Source organism: Mesocricetus auratus, unplaced genomic scaffold (genome assembly GCF_017639785.1).
Source record: "Mesocricetus auratus isolate SY011 unplaced genomic scaffold, BCM_Maur_2.0 Super-Scaffold_100031, whole genome shotgun sequence".
In the NCBI taxonomy this organism is placed as follows: domain Eukaryota; kingdom Metazoa; phylum Chordata; class Mammalia; order Rodentia; family Cricetidae; genus Mesocricetus; species Mesocricetus auratus.
This window is the reverse complement of record NW_024429212.1, coordinates 13,913,179-13,927,423: the sequence shown is the minus strand read 5'-3', so window position 1 is coordinate 13,927,423 and position 14,245 is coordinate 13,913,179. Positions and strand designations below refer to the sequence as shown.

General features: G+C 50.2%; 1 protein-coding gene across 4 annotated transcripts in view; it reads left to right on the top strand.

The window, feature by feature from the left end:
• Window positions 1–10,485: 10,485 nt before the first annotated feature.
• The window catches only part of Myh11 (myosin heavy chain 11), a 96,366-nt gene continuing 92,606 nt past the window's right edge, over window positions 10,486–14,245 (top strand). For 2 of the 4 annotated variants that reach the window (XM_040733614.1, XM_040733613.1), the window contains exon 1: window positions 10,486–10,641. The gene's annotated coding sequence lies outside the window, so the exon portion shown is untranslated. The remainder of the gene's footprint in view (window positions 10,642–14,245) is intronic. The other 2 variants (XM_040733612.1, XM_040733611.1) reach the window with 1 other exon arrangement.

Sequence of the window (14,245 nt, the reverse complement as noted above, 5' to 3'; positions counted from 1 at the left end):
TTAATGTGTGTAGAATATGTTTCCTGTTGATCATCCTTACTGTTCTTTAAGCAAAGAGAATAGGGTGATGCTCTTAACACTGAAAGCTACGGGTAGATTGCTGACACATGCAGGGGCTGCTCCTGTAGAGAGCATGCGCCAGTGCGTGCATGTGTGCGTGGGTGCCTGCGTGCGTGAAAAGCTCGCAGGCATGGGACAGGTGCCTGGGCAGCAGCCCAGGCATAGTACTGACGGGGCTTTGTTTTCTTCTCTTTTATCAGAGAACATGGGCACAGTTCCTTGTTAGGGTGGCAAACGGAAGTGCCCTCGTGCCTCATAACTGATGACCTCCAATGAAGACACATAGGAATTGGTCATTTACTATACTGGCAATTGAAGTCTTGGGTGCATGAAGCATCTGGTGTTAGAAATTGAAGCCCTTTCAGTTGGAGTGTATTGTGTCCATATTCTTCTCTGTACTTTGCAAGCATGGTGTATGTCCTGTTGAGTTGGCTGAGTCAGGACGTGTAATGGCCGCCTCTTCTGCTGTGTTGTCTTTGTCAGTTTTACAGTCTTGAAGCGCCATTCTGCAGTTTTGGTTTTCCCAGGTAATAGTAATTATTTCAGGGTTAGCCTGGAGGTTTTCCTTGTTTGCATGAATCCTCCAATGATTTCTTACAAATTCAGTTTTTCTCTTTTTAGGATGTTATTTTTATGTACATGAGGTTTTCCTGCTTGTATGTCTGTGCACCCTGTGCATACAGTACCCACAGAGGCCACAAGAGGGTGTCAGGTCTCCTGGAACTGGAGTTACAGGCAGTTGGGAGCCACCCACCTTGTGGGTGCCGGAAACTGGTTCCAGGTCCTCTGCAAGAGCAGCTGGTGCTCTTCATCTCTGAGCCCTCTCTCCAGCCCCGGTTAACTCTTTGTTAATGCTTCAGTGTAGACTATGTGCTTATGGGCACTGTCCCTTCCATAGGCTGAGTCCTGCCAGCATCACGTTAGAGATTTAGAGGATGCTTTCAATAGGACTTGTCATTGGTTCAGTATGGACAACACAGATCCAATATTTAACAATTGTTTTGTCGTCTTGAGCATTTATTGTCACGTCAGACAGTGGCTGTTGTTCTTGGGGCAGCCTAATTGAACAGCATCTGGTGTAGAACAGGCGGGGTTTCTGAAACCCTTGTTTATGGGTGTGCGCATGTTACTGTGGGTAGTATGGTGGGGGTCACGGTCATAGCTTAGGCTGTAACCCTTCTGCTGTTTACAGGCCGAGGCTTTGCGGCTGTGGAGATTATCCAGGAAGTTCCTTTATTGTTACAGAGTTCTGGCTCTTAACCCTAACAAAGCAGCCATGACCAAAACTGCATGTGCTCCTCGGGCTTCCTGCAGTCATTCTCTCTGTTGCTTCCTCTTGAGGAGAAGCTGAACATTATCTGACTTTGGAAATAATTTGTTTTAATTGGTAGTGTCTGCAATCTGATGATCATCCTCAAAGTTATTCCTAAATTGGTTAACTCATTAGAAGATTTACAGAAGTAAATGTTTTCCTGTTGTGTTATTTTTGATATCTATAAGATTTCTGATATTCCTTTTAAACATACTTATTTTAGGTGTGTGTGTACATGTGTGTGCATAGGTGTTCATGTGTGTAGGCATGCATGTGTGTACATGTGTGTGCATGCATGTGTGTAGGTGCAGCGGTGCTGGATCCCCTGGAGCTTGAAGCACAGGCTGTTGTGAGCAGCAGCCAGTCTTACCTGAGCTGTCTTTCCAACCTCAGTACTCTCTCCCTTCCTTGCTCGCTCTCTCTCTCTCTCTCTCTCTCTCTCTCTCTCTCTCTCTCTCTCTCTCTCTCTCTCTCTCTCTCTCTGTCTCCACCCTCTCTCTCCTCCCTTTCTCTCCTCCCTGTTATCTCTGTAGCTCTGGCCATTCTCAAACTCAACAGAAATCCCCCTGCCTCTACAACACCTCTCACAATACCAGGCCCCTGAGTATATTCTTTATTGGAAGTTTTTGTTTTGTGTTTTATAGCTTCTTTCCCCTTTTTGGACGTGGTCTTCAAGTGTCATCACTCTGGCCTCTGGATATCTGGTTTTCCTGTTTGTATGCAAACACTGTTTCTCGTCTTAGCAGTGTCTGTCATCTTTGCTCTTAGAAAATGTGGACTGGTCTCTCCGCATTGGGAGCAGGTGCAGGTCTCTGGACTTGGAGTGCTCATCACAATCTGGGTTCAGAGTGTATCTCTCTCAGCCTAGCACTGCAGACTCACTTAGGCCACCATTTCATTTCTAAATCTGTACTGACTGTAGTTACGAATTCCATTATGTTCCCTGTGCAAATATAAATATCAGATTCTCCCAGAGGACTTGGTTAATATCCAGAGGTGTCAGCTTTGGGTGCTGTGCTACCTCAGGAATTGCAGTCATGTAGGGCCAGACTAAGGCAAAATGTTGGTGCTTATAATTTTGGATATTCATGTGAAATTATCAAGATGGAAGATAAACAGAATTGTCATATGCAGTCCTATGCATTCCTGTGTCTGATTCTAACCTGTCTATGCCTAGAATTGTTACAGGAGTCCTGTGCGTTTCTGTTTCTGATTCTAACCTGTCTATGCCTAGCCTAGAATTGTCACATGAGTGTCTGGTTCTATCCGTCTATGCCTAGAATTGTCACACGAGTCCTGTGCGTTCCTGTGTCTGGCTCTATCAGTCTGTGCCTAGAATTGTCACACGAGTCCTGCACGAGCTGTGCAGAGGCTGTCATGTCACCATCTTGTCACCCAGCGAGGACCCTGGAGCAAGATGATGGGAGCAGGCGCGTGGGCAGCTGGAGACTGAAGGCGGCACGGCACGTGGTTAAACTTGACATCTGCCACCCCTCAGTGTTGCAGCCAGGGTGGGGGTGGGGGACCTGATGTTTGAAAAAAAAAAAGGAAAACATCTATGTTTTCCATCTGTATTTAAAGCATGTGTTACAATTTTTGTTTTTTTAATTATCTAAATAAAGGAGGATTTTGTATTCCCTTTTTAAAAAAATGTATTTGAGTATCTGTTGACTTTATGCCAAAGAGATCCCCCTGTAGATGGTTGTGAGCCACCATGTGGTTGCTGGGACTTGAACTCAGAACCTCTGGAAGAGCAGTCAGTGCTCTTAACCTCTGAGCCATCTCTCCAGCCCAGGGTTTTAAACTCTTAAAAGCTGAGGAAGAGCCAGGTAGTTGTGGTTACCTGTAATCCAGCCAGGTACTTGGGCGGCCCAGGCAGGAGTATTGGTAGTTCTAGGCCATCCCTGGCTGTGTAGCCAGACCCTGTGTCCAAAAAAGAATCAAGGGGCTAGAGATGGATCAGTGGTTAGCACCTTTTGTTCCTTCAGAGGATCTGATGCCCTCTTCTGACCTCTGAGCATGCTCATTCCCATAATACACATAGCTGAAAATAAAAGAAACCCTAAGGATCTCTAAAACAAACAAAAGAAAGGATTGAAGACATTCTACTGTTGCTGTCTCTTCATGTGAGGTTTATGAACACTATCAGCTGTGGCTTTTTTGTTTTTTGTTTTGTTTGTGTTTGCTTGTTTGTTTTTGAGACAAGGTTTCTCTGTAGCTTTGGACCCTGTCCTGGAACTTACTATGTAGATCAGGCTGGCCTCAATCTCAGAGATTCCTCTGCCTCTGCCTCCTGAGTACTGAGATTAAACGCGTGCGCCACCAGCTTCTTAAAAAGGTTTGCAGGCTGGAACATTTGTTTTCAAGACAGGATGTCACAGTGTAAACTAGGCTGGCCCAGAGCTCTTAGATGTGCCTCTGCCTCCCAGAGCGCTGGGACTAAAGGCGTGCACTACCATGCCGGGCTGAGCTGGCACATTTGAAACTCCCAAGAAAGGAAAAGCAGGCGTGTTGAAGGAGACACAAACTCAGAAGACCCAGCAGGCTGTGTAGTGCAGATGCCCAAAGGGCAGATCATCCACTCTCCTCTCCACTAGCCACAGCCTGTCCCACAGGGCTAAGTGACTCTGCCCGTGCACAGCTGGTGCACGCGCGCGCGATGGGGTGGCAGCGCCCGGACGCAATCGCTGCACTGGCGGTTTTCAGGGCTGGTGCGTGGCAGTGGCCGGGCGATGGGATAGGAGCTAGCGTAAGCTACAGTTACTCCCCATACGTGTGTGGTTCTGGTGATTTTGCCCACGGGGGCAAATTATCCTACTCCTGACACCAGAATGTCACTTGGGAACTGAGATTCACCAGGCTCAGTACAGGTTAAATGAGGTTTATTGGGAGAGATTACACTTAAACAAGAGGCTGCCACAGGTTCCAGCTCCAAGGAGCCTCCCAAGCTGTTTCGGTGACCCGGTCAGCAGCAAGCGAGAGTGCGAGCCCGCCCTACCTAGCCTATATCCCCACCTCACGTTCGCACCATTTGGGCATGGTCAGCGCCACGGCTGCGTTGTAGATCTCTCGCTACAAGGCTACCCTCAGAAACAGTTGCGATAGCTCACTTACAAGAGAGGTTTATGGAAAAACTTGAATTCATGCAAAAATTGGATGGGAATAGACGTAGACAGCGATAGGAGACTTGATTATTCAGAACTTGGGCAAACAAAAATGCCTATCAAGCCCAGGGCTGATCTCTGGAGATCATAAATTTAAGCCTAGCATATATGTTTGCATAGAATAAACAGATAGCTTTATAATTATGTGCAAGAATACTTGCATGCCTGGCTGATTATGTAAACTCAATAGTTCCGTTAGCAAAAAGCCAAGTGTCAACAGTACTGACAGTTGAGAATGTGACTTTAAAGGCATCTGGAAGACTGCTTCCCAGACACTTGGCATTCCATGTTTGTGGCAACTGTCATGTGAGGACTGTCGTCTGCAGGGAACACTTCAAATACAGTGAGACCAAACTTCAGGGAAAGTGCTTGCTATGTGAGTGAGGACCTGAGTTCAGGTCCCCAGATACTCAGCATCTACATGAAGAAGTGGGCACAGTGACGACCAATTAGTCCATACACATACATGTGCTTTCACACACAAGCACATCACGTGCTTTGTTTGGTAACTTTCAAGCGTCTGGCTAGATGAACTGGGAAGCACTGAGTGCCCCCTCCCCTCCGCAGGCCCCGTCTTCTCCACCGTCTGAGTCTGTACTGGAGCCGCAATTCTGACAGGAAGAGCGTGTTCTGTCACCTGACAAAGCATACATGGCTGTGCAGTCACTGTGCCCTGACGCCTGCCCCTGCCTTCCCCCAGACACCACATGGCTCGAGCCATTTGTGCCTTCTAGTGTTGGCAATGTGCTGTGAAGTTTCTCCCGTGTCCCCCTGGCATGTTAGGTCTTTCTGGTGCAGAACACTGCCTCTTCATTAGTTACCTGTCACCTACTAGAAAATGGCCCGGCTGCCTCCAGGTGCTCGCTGCTGACCCCGAGGCATGAGGATCAGTTTTAAAGGCGTGGGCTCCTTGGTGAGACCCTGTCTCAAAAACACAGTAATGAAACGCCCACTCGCAGGACTGTGTGGAGCTTAGCTCATCTCCTTTGGGTAAGTTCCCAAGAATTTGCTGATGAGTGTCTTAGTTACTTTTCCATTGCTGTGACAAAATGCCATTACTACGATACTGCATATAAGAAAGAATGTATTGGGGGCTGGAGAGTTGGCTCAGTGGTTAAGAGCACTGACTGTTCTTCCAGAGGTCCTGAGTTCAATTCCCAGCAACCACATGGTTGCTCACAACCATCCATAATGAAATCTGGTGCCCACTTCTGGCATCCAGGCAGAAGACTGTATACTCAATAAATAAGTAAAATATTTAAAAAAAATGTATTGGGAGCTTACAGTTCCAGAGGTCTAGAATCCATAACCATCACGGTGGAGGGCATGGTCACACGCAGGTAGGCGCTGAAGCAGGAGCTGAGAGCTTACATATTGATCTAAAGCATGAGACAAAGAGTAGTGATTGAGAATGGCCTGGGCTGCAGAAACCTCAAAGCCTACCCCAGTGACACCCTTCTCCACCAAGGCCACAGCTCCTAAACCTTCCCAGTTCTGCCATCTGGGGACCAAGCCTATGGGGGTATTCTTATTCAAACCACCACACAGAATATGTTTAGTTTTATAAAAGTACTGAAACTACCGAGAATCGTGAATCTTCCCAGTCGAGACGTCACCTCCGGTTACAGGAAGACCAGGACTGCACACGAGTTAGAGGGAGCATCACAGCAGGTGCGGTCTTTATCTAGAGACAGCCAACAAGCCCCTGTCTCCATCTCACGGCACGGGTGTTACAGGTCTGTGTCTCCATCTCACGGCACGGGTGTTACAGGTCTGTGTGGCCATGCTCAGCTTTTTATATGAGTGTTGGAGACTCAAACTCGGATCCTAAGAGTCTTGCGCAGTGAACATTCTTACTCAGCCCAGCTGATATACTTCTAAATACTTAAATCTTGAAGCAGACAGGAGTCAGCCATGCTTGGATATAATCTTTGATTTTTCCTAAAGCTAGAGGCTTTTAGAAGCCACTAGCTATTTAAAACTATTTGCTTAAAAAATAGTTAATCCCAGCACTCATGAGGCAGAGGCAAGTGCATCTCTGTGAGTTCGAGGCCAGCATGGTCTACATAGTGAGTTCCAAACCAGCCAGGGCATCACAATAAGGCCCTCTCTATAAAAAAAAGACTCCAGAGAGAAACTTCCCCTCTACCATCTTGTCCTGTGAGTTCATGGAAACGCCCATTAAACTGACCCTCACAGAAAAACATACAATTAATTTGACATCACCCAGGCAAAGGAGCCTTGTGTAAAGTGACTTTTTTCTCTTCTTGAAATAAGCGATCTTTTCAACCGCAAGAAACAAAACAGAAGCCTCTGCTGTTACTCCTAGAGCAGGATCCTCCCAAGGACTTCAGGTCTCCCAACTTCTCACAGTAGACAGCTGTTTACTGAGTGACTGTTAAATGAACATACTGTCCCTGGGCACTGCTCAGGCATGCCAGGAGGGCCTGGATAGTTTACACAAGGCTAGCGCTGTCATTAACAACCCAGCAAGGTGGAGAAGTCAGAGAGCCTGGTGTTTGCTTTTCCTGAGACAATGGCACATAAGGACTCGGATAACCCCAGAGGGTCTTGGTTAGTGCTTAGCAGAGCTGAAATCAGGCTTGGGTCTCAGTGGTGTGGGCAAGACTCAGGGTTCAAACTCCACCCCTGGGGGAAAGATACAAACGGAGCTAGAGAGATTGCTCGGTCTATAACGTCCTTACCATTCAAGCATGGGAATCTGATCTCCAGGACCCATATTCGAAGCTGGGTATGGCAGTGCACACCAGCCCTGTGGAGGCAGAGAGAAGAGAATCCCTGGGCTTGCTGGGTGTCTGGGTTAGCAAAGTCAACAAGTTCCGGACTCAACGAGAGACGCTGTCTCAAAAAATCAAGTGGAGAAGCAACTGGGGAAAACACCAGTGTTGACTTCCAGCCTGCACACACAAGAACATGTTTGCACACGTAACACAGCCACCACACCACCCTCCCGGGAAAGGACTTTCTCAGCCAGCCAGGCTAATGCCAGATCTTCTATTAACCTTCCTACGCTGTCCAGAAGACTTCACCTTTCTCAAATCTACATCTTCAGCAGCAGGTACTGGGGGACCGACTTCGTGGCATCATTCTGGGTAGAGTAGACAGTAAAAACTCTACCTTCTTGGCAGAGACAGTGACACAAATGAGGACCTGAATTCCATCTCTAGTCCTCATGTAGAGGGACCCAGCACACTTCACCCAAGTAGCCAAGCCAAGTGGGGTCCATGTGGGAGACTATCTCAAAAACAAAGTAAAGACAGAAGTGATGTGAGTGTGTTAGTGCACACATTGAGTCCCAGCCCTGTAAGGCAGGGCGATGTCTGTGAGTTCGCCGCCAGCCTGGTCTACATAGAGTGTTCTAGGCCAACCTGATCTACATAGACTTTATGTTGGATGGCCCCTGAGAGCTGATGCCTGTGACTGACACACGTGCACACACACGTGCACACACAGCACAGTCTGCATCTTTAAACACCTTTTAATTGCGCTTATTGATTGACTGGGGCTGAGGGGTTGTGCCCCGGAAAGTCAGAGAGTGCTGTGTCCCAGTCAGTTGGCTCTGTCCTCCGGCCAGGTGGGTCCTGAGGATGGAACTCAAGTGGTCAGGCTTGGGCAGCAGGTGCTTCACCCATAGAGTCAAGTTATTGGCCAAGTCTCTCCTTAATGATGGAATCATTTTCATTTCGAAACTGGCACGGTCCTTTAAGAAAGTATCAGCTGTGCCCCTTGGAAATGACACTGTTGGGGCCTGCTGCAGAGTCCTTCCTTCCTTCCTTCCTCCCTTCCTTCCTTCCTTCCTTCCTTCCTCCCTTCCTTCCTTCCTTCCTTCTTCCTCCTCCCTCCCTCCCTCCCTTCTTCCTTCCTTCCTCCCTCCCTCCATTCCTCCCCCTTCCTCCCTTCCTTCCTTCCTTCTTCCTTCCTCCCTCCTCCCTCCCCCTCCCTTCCTTCCTTCCTTCTTCCTTCCTCCCTCCCTCCTCCCTTCCTCCCTCCCTCCCCCCTCCCTCCCTTCCTCCCTTGCTACCATCGGGGTGGCCAGCATTGAGCTGGTTCCAGAGCGGGCTTCCCCCTTCCATTCTTCCGGAGCTCAGGGACGGTTTCCATTCCTTTTACGTGCTGCTTGCTGGGGAAGCAGTCTCGTCCGTCATCCCGAGGGCTCCTCCCCCACCTCCGCAGAGGGCCAGCCAAGTTGCTGTCCTTGGCTCTGCTCTGAGTCCTTTGCTGCCCCATGGGACAGGAGGATGGGGGTGGGGACAGGGAGGACCAGGATCCAGATGTTTTCAAGGTCTCAGGTAAAAACTGGTATGGGCAGGGGTCTGGAGGGGCTGAGACACGATCACTGCATGCAGAGCCAATGGGGGCTGTGTGGCCCTCTGTATCCCACAGCAACTTCCCCGGGCTTCCCAGGGCCCACAGAGGTGCAGTGGGTTAATTTCACACCGCTTCAATGACTGCTTATGAAAATTAAGAAGGAGCTGGCTGACATTCTCCCCTTTTTACAGACAGGGAAACTGAGGCAGAGCAAGTACAGTTGGTTGCCCATGTTCCCCGCTGTTATTGAGAGGCTCAGCAGACTCACAGACAACTCTACCCAGAGGTCTCCCTTGGCCCTGCAACCAGCTCCCGGGATTGCTCCCCGAGTGAATTAAAAGGTCCTGAGCGTGCCCAGGACCCTCAGGGGACTCAGTCTTCTAGGCTGCAAAATGGGGCCACTGAGCACTGCGGGGTTGGGGTAGGTTTAGCCAGGGCCATTCAGCACCAGGTGCACGTGGACCTGGAGTCCCTGCCTGAGCAGTGGGGTTCCCCCAGCGCCCCGCGGGCTCAACAGATGGCTTCTCTCTGGACCATATTTAGTCAGGGGGAGCCGGAGCCCTGCTGGTATGCCGCGCTGGGAATTCCTGCTGCCAGAATCGCGCCTTCCCTTTTTGGGTTGTCCGACCAGGCCCAGGAGGGAGGACCAGCCTGGGACCTCGAGGGTCCGCGCGCGCAGGGAGCTAGGCGTCCCCAGCTTGGAGTAAGGCCAGCCCTGCCTCGACTTCCTTTTATGGCCCGAGTGACAGAACCAGAGAGCGAGGAGAGAGAGAGAGAGAGAGAGAGAGAGAGAGAGAGAGAGAGAGAGAGAGAGAGAGAGAGAGAGAGAGAGAGAGAGAGAGAGAGAGAGAGAGAGAGAGAGAGAGAGAGAGAGAGAGAGAGAGAGAGAGAGAGAGAGAGAGAGAGAGAGAGAGAGAGAGAGAGAGAGAGAGAGAGAGAGAGAGAGAGAGAGAGAGAGAGAGAGAGAGAGAGAATAATCGTCGAAGTTAGAGTGGGCTGTCAGGAGCCCCCCACATTCCCTTAACACACCTCCTCCAAATGCCACAATGCACCCTCCACCAGCCGCACCCCACTTTTCAGATGCGCACGAGGCTCAGGGAAGCCACCGTTACGGGTCCCAGGCACCCCGGGATTACGTTTCCCTTCGGTTGCAGCGTGAACGCAGCTGCAGAGGACAAGTTGGGAAAAGCAAAACGTGTCCCCTTCCCACACGCTCCCGCAGGCCCCAGGGGGTGCGAGCCGTCCTGCCTTGCACTTTGCGGGGTTCACGAGGTCCTCTTTCCCTGCCCTCTGCCCGGCTCCGCCGGACCAGATTTAGACAGGGGATGAGGGAGAGAGGGAGGCGTCAGGTTCTCAGCATGGACGGGAAGAGGTTAAAAATCCAGCTGGAACGGACCTAAGGGAGAAATTCTCAAGTTTCCCCCAGACGCTGCTGCGTACTCGATCCCTTTCCTCTAGGGACCCAAGGCTGGAGGGAGCGAGGGCTGCAGCCTTGGGCCAGTGCGCCCGCCCGCCCGCCCACCCGCAGCCCCCTGCGCCCCTGCCAGGTGGTTCCCGGTGGCTCTGGCCCTCACCTGCAGGGGGCGCCGCGAAGGGCAGAGGACCCTCCCACCCCTCCGGGCGGCCTCCTCCCCTTCTCACCCTCAGGGACAGCCGGCTCTATAAAGCCAGGCGTCCGAGGCGCACAGGGAGATTTGGACCGCCCCAGCCTGGGACCAGCGCCAGATCCAAGCTCTCCATCCCGTGTCCTCCCGCTAGACCCCCAGTAGCAGATCTGTAAGTAGAACCGGTCCCACAGCAGGCAAGTCTGGGGTGGTGGGCTTGAGTCGCCTCTCGGGCATCCATCCTCCTGGGAGCGGACACCCCGATTGTCATGTCGTATAAAGTTGGGAAGTGGGAAGAAGCCAGGTGCAGGGCCATCCTAGACCTGCCATGATTTTCTCCCCAGAAACAGCATCCCCGAGGTTACCGATGAGCATCAGCATCTGGGGAGTTGGGGGTAAACACTTAAAGGTTCTGATGGCTAGACCCAGTTCCAGGCATGCTACAGAGTCTAAAAACAAACGAAACAGTCTGTGCCAGCTAGACACTGGTGAGAGGCTGCGCTGTGGCAGAGCACTGTGGGTCCCGGGTTCACATCCCATACTGGGGGGCAAGGAGCAGACCTCCCCCCCCCGCCCCAGGTTATTGTGACCAGAAGGTCCTAGGATGGGTGACCCGCTGACCGTCGCACAGCGTAACCCAGAGACACGGGTGAGAGTTTTGATAGTCCTGGGTACAGGCTGTGTGTGAGCAGGGTGTTTTCCATCTGCTGAGGTGGGCGTGCTGCTGGTAGCCCCCGGGAGACGCGGCTGCCTGCTGTAAGTTGAGGTTCATTTCTCTTAGCTCTGTTCCCTTCCAAGTTAAAGGACTCTTCTCCAGGTTGATGTTAGGGCCCCAGATGCCCGGGTGGGTACCGATGTGCCATTGGAAGCCGCCACCCACAGGTGTACCAAGTGAGCAGGCACTGGACTTGGGGGCTCCTCAGTGGGAAGGTGGCGCTCAGCCAGGAGAAAGCTCTGCTGCTCAGGCTCAGAATGCGAGGGTGTTGCCACGTGCAGGAGGCACCCTTCAAAGCTATGCCTGTCAGACGGAGAACAAGAGGGAGGTTTTTAGAAAGCCAGGAATAGGCCGCTTTGGTTCCGCTGCTAAGAGCTGAGAGTTGCTGCTGAGCTTTCCGGGAAGGAGGGGAAGGACAGCTGTGTTTAGTGCACCGCTCTGCCTAGTTCTGTTTCCTTCAGTGAGGCTTTTCTCTTGTTTAGTTTTACTTCAAGATGCTATTTTAGACTTGGCTTAAGGAAAAAGAGCTTGACAGCGCAGATCCGAAAGTCTCACGTGGCAGGGACAGTTTCCTTTCTGTGCTGTTGTGGATGGCACGCTCACAAGCCAGGCACCTTAGCAGCACGGAAAAGAAACTGAGTTCTGGCCGTTACATCTGCCTCATCACAGAGACACCGCGAGACTGTTTAGCGTCTAGCACAGCTGAGGCTCAGGGAGGGTATAGTCATTTCTTTGGGGTCACACAGCCAGTCAGGACTGAGAGCCCATTTCCCAGTTTGTCTTGAAGCCAAGTTCATACCTTGACCCTGGCATCTTTTCTCATTACTGAAAACCAAAGTGTGTTGGACTCATGTTTCTGGTGGGCCCAGCTCTTCGAGCAAAACAAACACTCAGCAGTCCTTGAAGAAGATGTAAACTGACTGTTGACAAATTTAAAGACTGCTCCCAAGTGGGATGAAGGTGTGTGTGTGTGGTGGGAGTCCTGAGGCCTGGGCACGGTCGTCCTGAGATCTCTAAACATGCCTGTGCTGAGCCTCCCTGGACAAACCTGTGGGTTTGCCTCATAAACACCACGGATTTTTATTATCATATTTGAAATAGAGCCTCTCTTCCGTACAAGGTAGTCACTATGGATTTATCATTACTTTTCTGTGGGAGGCTGGGCTACAGGCAGACATGCCCATGTATGGTAGCGTTTTCCATGAGGCCATCCCCAGCCCCCCTGGCCAATCACTCAGCCTTGCACTGCAGCCTGGCTGGCTTGGGCTCTGGGGACTTCTGTCTTTTCCCCTGCAGGGAATGGGGACACTTGGAAGGCACTGAGGTTCTTTTTTTTTCCTAACCCTTCATAAGTGGAAGTTTTATTTTATTTATTTATTTTGCTGGAAATTAGTTCCTTTCTTCTCTGCATCTAATCAGAAACCTGATGAACCACTAAGTAATTTTTGAAAGAGGATTATAGATGATGCTTTTAGAAAACTGTGCCCCGTGTCAAGTGATCAGAGTCAGAAGGTACCAAGCACATCATTGTGGCAGGTAATGCTGACACTTAGGAGGCTGAGCCAAGAGGGTTAATGAGAGCTTGATGCTGGCCTGGGTTGCAGAGCAAGTTCAGGCCATCCTGGACCACACTGGGAAACACTCTCAGCAAAATAAAATAAAATAAAATTCCAGCCTAATGGTGAATAATTGTGATTCCTGCATTTCAGAGGTGAGGCAGGAGAATCAGAGGCTCAAGGTCATCCTCTTCTACAAAGAGAGTTCAAAGCCAGACTGGGTTACCTAGAGATCTTATTTAAAAATTTTTTTTGTTGTCATTTTTTGGTGGTGGTGGTCTCCCTGATTGTTTTCCCATCTGCGAAATGGGACCAGTAAGAATAGCCAGTGTATGGGCTGGAGAGAGGGCTCAGAGGTTAAGAGCACCGGCTGCTCTTCCAGAGGTCCTGAGTTCAATTCCCAGCAACCACATGGTGGCTCACAACCATCTATAATGAGACCTGGTGCCCTCTTCTGCAGACAGACATGGAGGCAGGATTATTCATAATAAATAAATAAATCTTTTAAAAAAAAGAATAGCCAGTGTGTGTTAGACAGTATGCTAATACCTTTGAGCACCTGCTTGGTCATCTCAGACATAGACGATCACTTAGCTAGCATATACAAGGTCCCGGGTTCAATCTCCAGGGATGCAACAAAAGAGAAGAAAAAAAAACACAAAAATTTGAATCTTCACAGTAGACCTTTGGAACCAATACTAGTAGTCTTTACTCCATTTCATAAATGTGCGCTTTGAGCCTAAGGGTTGACCTTTTGGAAACATTCGATAGATGACTCCTTTGAAGAGTTTGACACAAGGCTGGCTCTCACAAACTTCAGCAGATGCTCATTTGTAGCGATAAGATGAGAGATGTTCAGGAATGTGCTCTGTGTGACACAGCTGGTATCAGTAAACCAGAGAGTCCAAAGTGTGGTCTTTCTGCTTTTCTAAAAGCAGAAACTCACCCATAATTTACTTTGTGTGTAAATCTTTTTTTGCAAACCTAGTTCCTCTTTGGGCTCTGCGGAGTCACCAGCACAGCCCTGGCCAGTTCTGTGTGAGTGACCTAACCCTTTCAGACTCCTCTCACAGTGACCCCCGCTTCCTGCTTCTCTCTCCATCACCGTGACCTCTAGTGACAATGACCTACAGGCCCCAAAGACCAGGGGGCCACGGCGCCAGAGACAGGCAAGCAAGAATTTGAAGGCACCCTTGTCTGTGCTGAGACCAGAGGAGGAAACCACCCAGCATTCTAGCAGAGGGAGGTCAGGCCGCTGTGACTCCACAGAGATTCCGAGACCCACCTAGGTCAGAACGGCCGACAGAGGGTAGGACACGGCCTGTTCCGCCCATGCCCACTTTAGCTTGCCCTCTGTGCCATCCGAGTCCCCACAGATGAATCCAGGGCACCGTGGACTGGAAGTTAGTTTTTTAACAGCATCCGTACTGAGCACATAGAGACTTTTTTTTTTTTTTTTTTTTGGTTACTAACCCTAAGGCGTGCAGCACATGAACTGTTTCTAT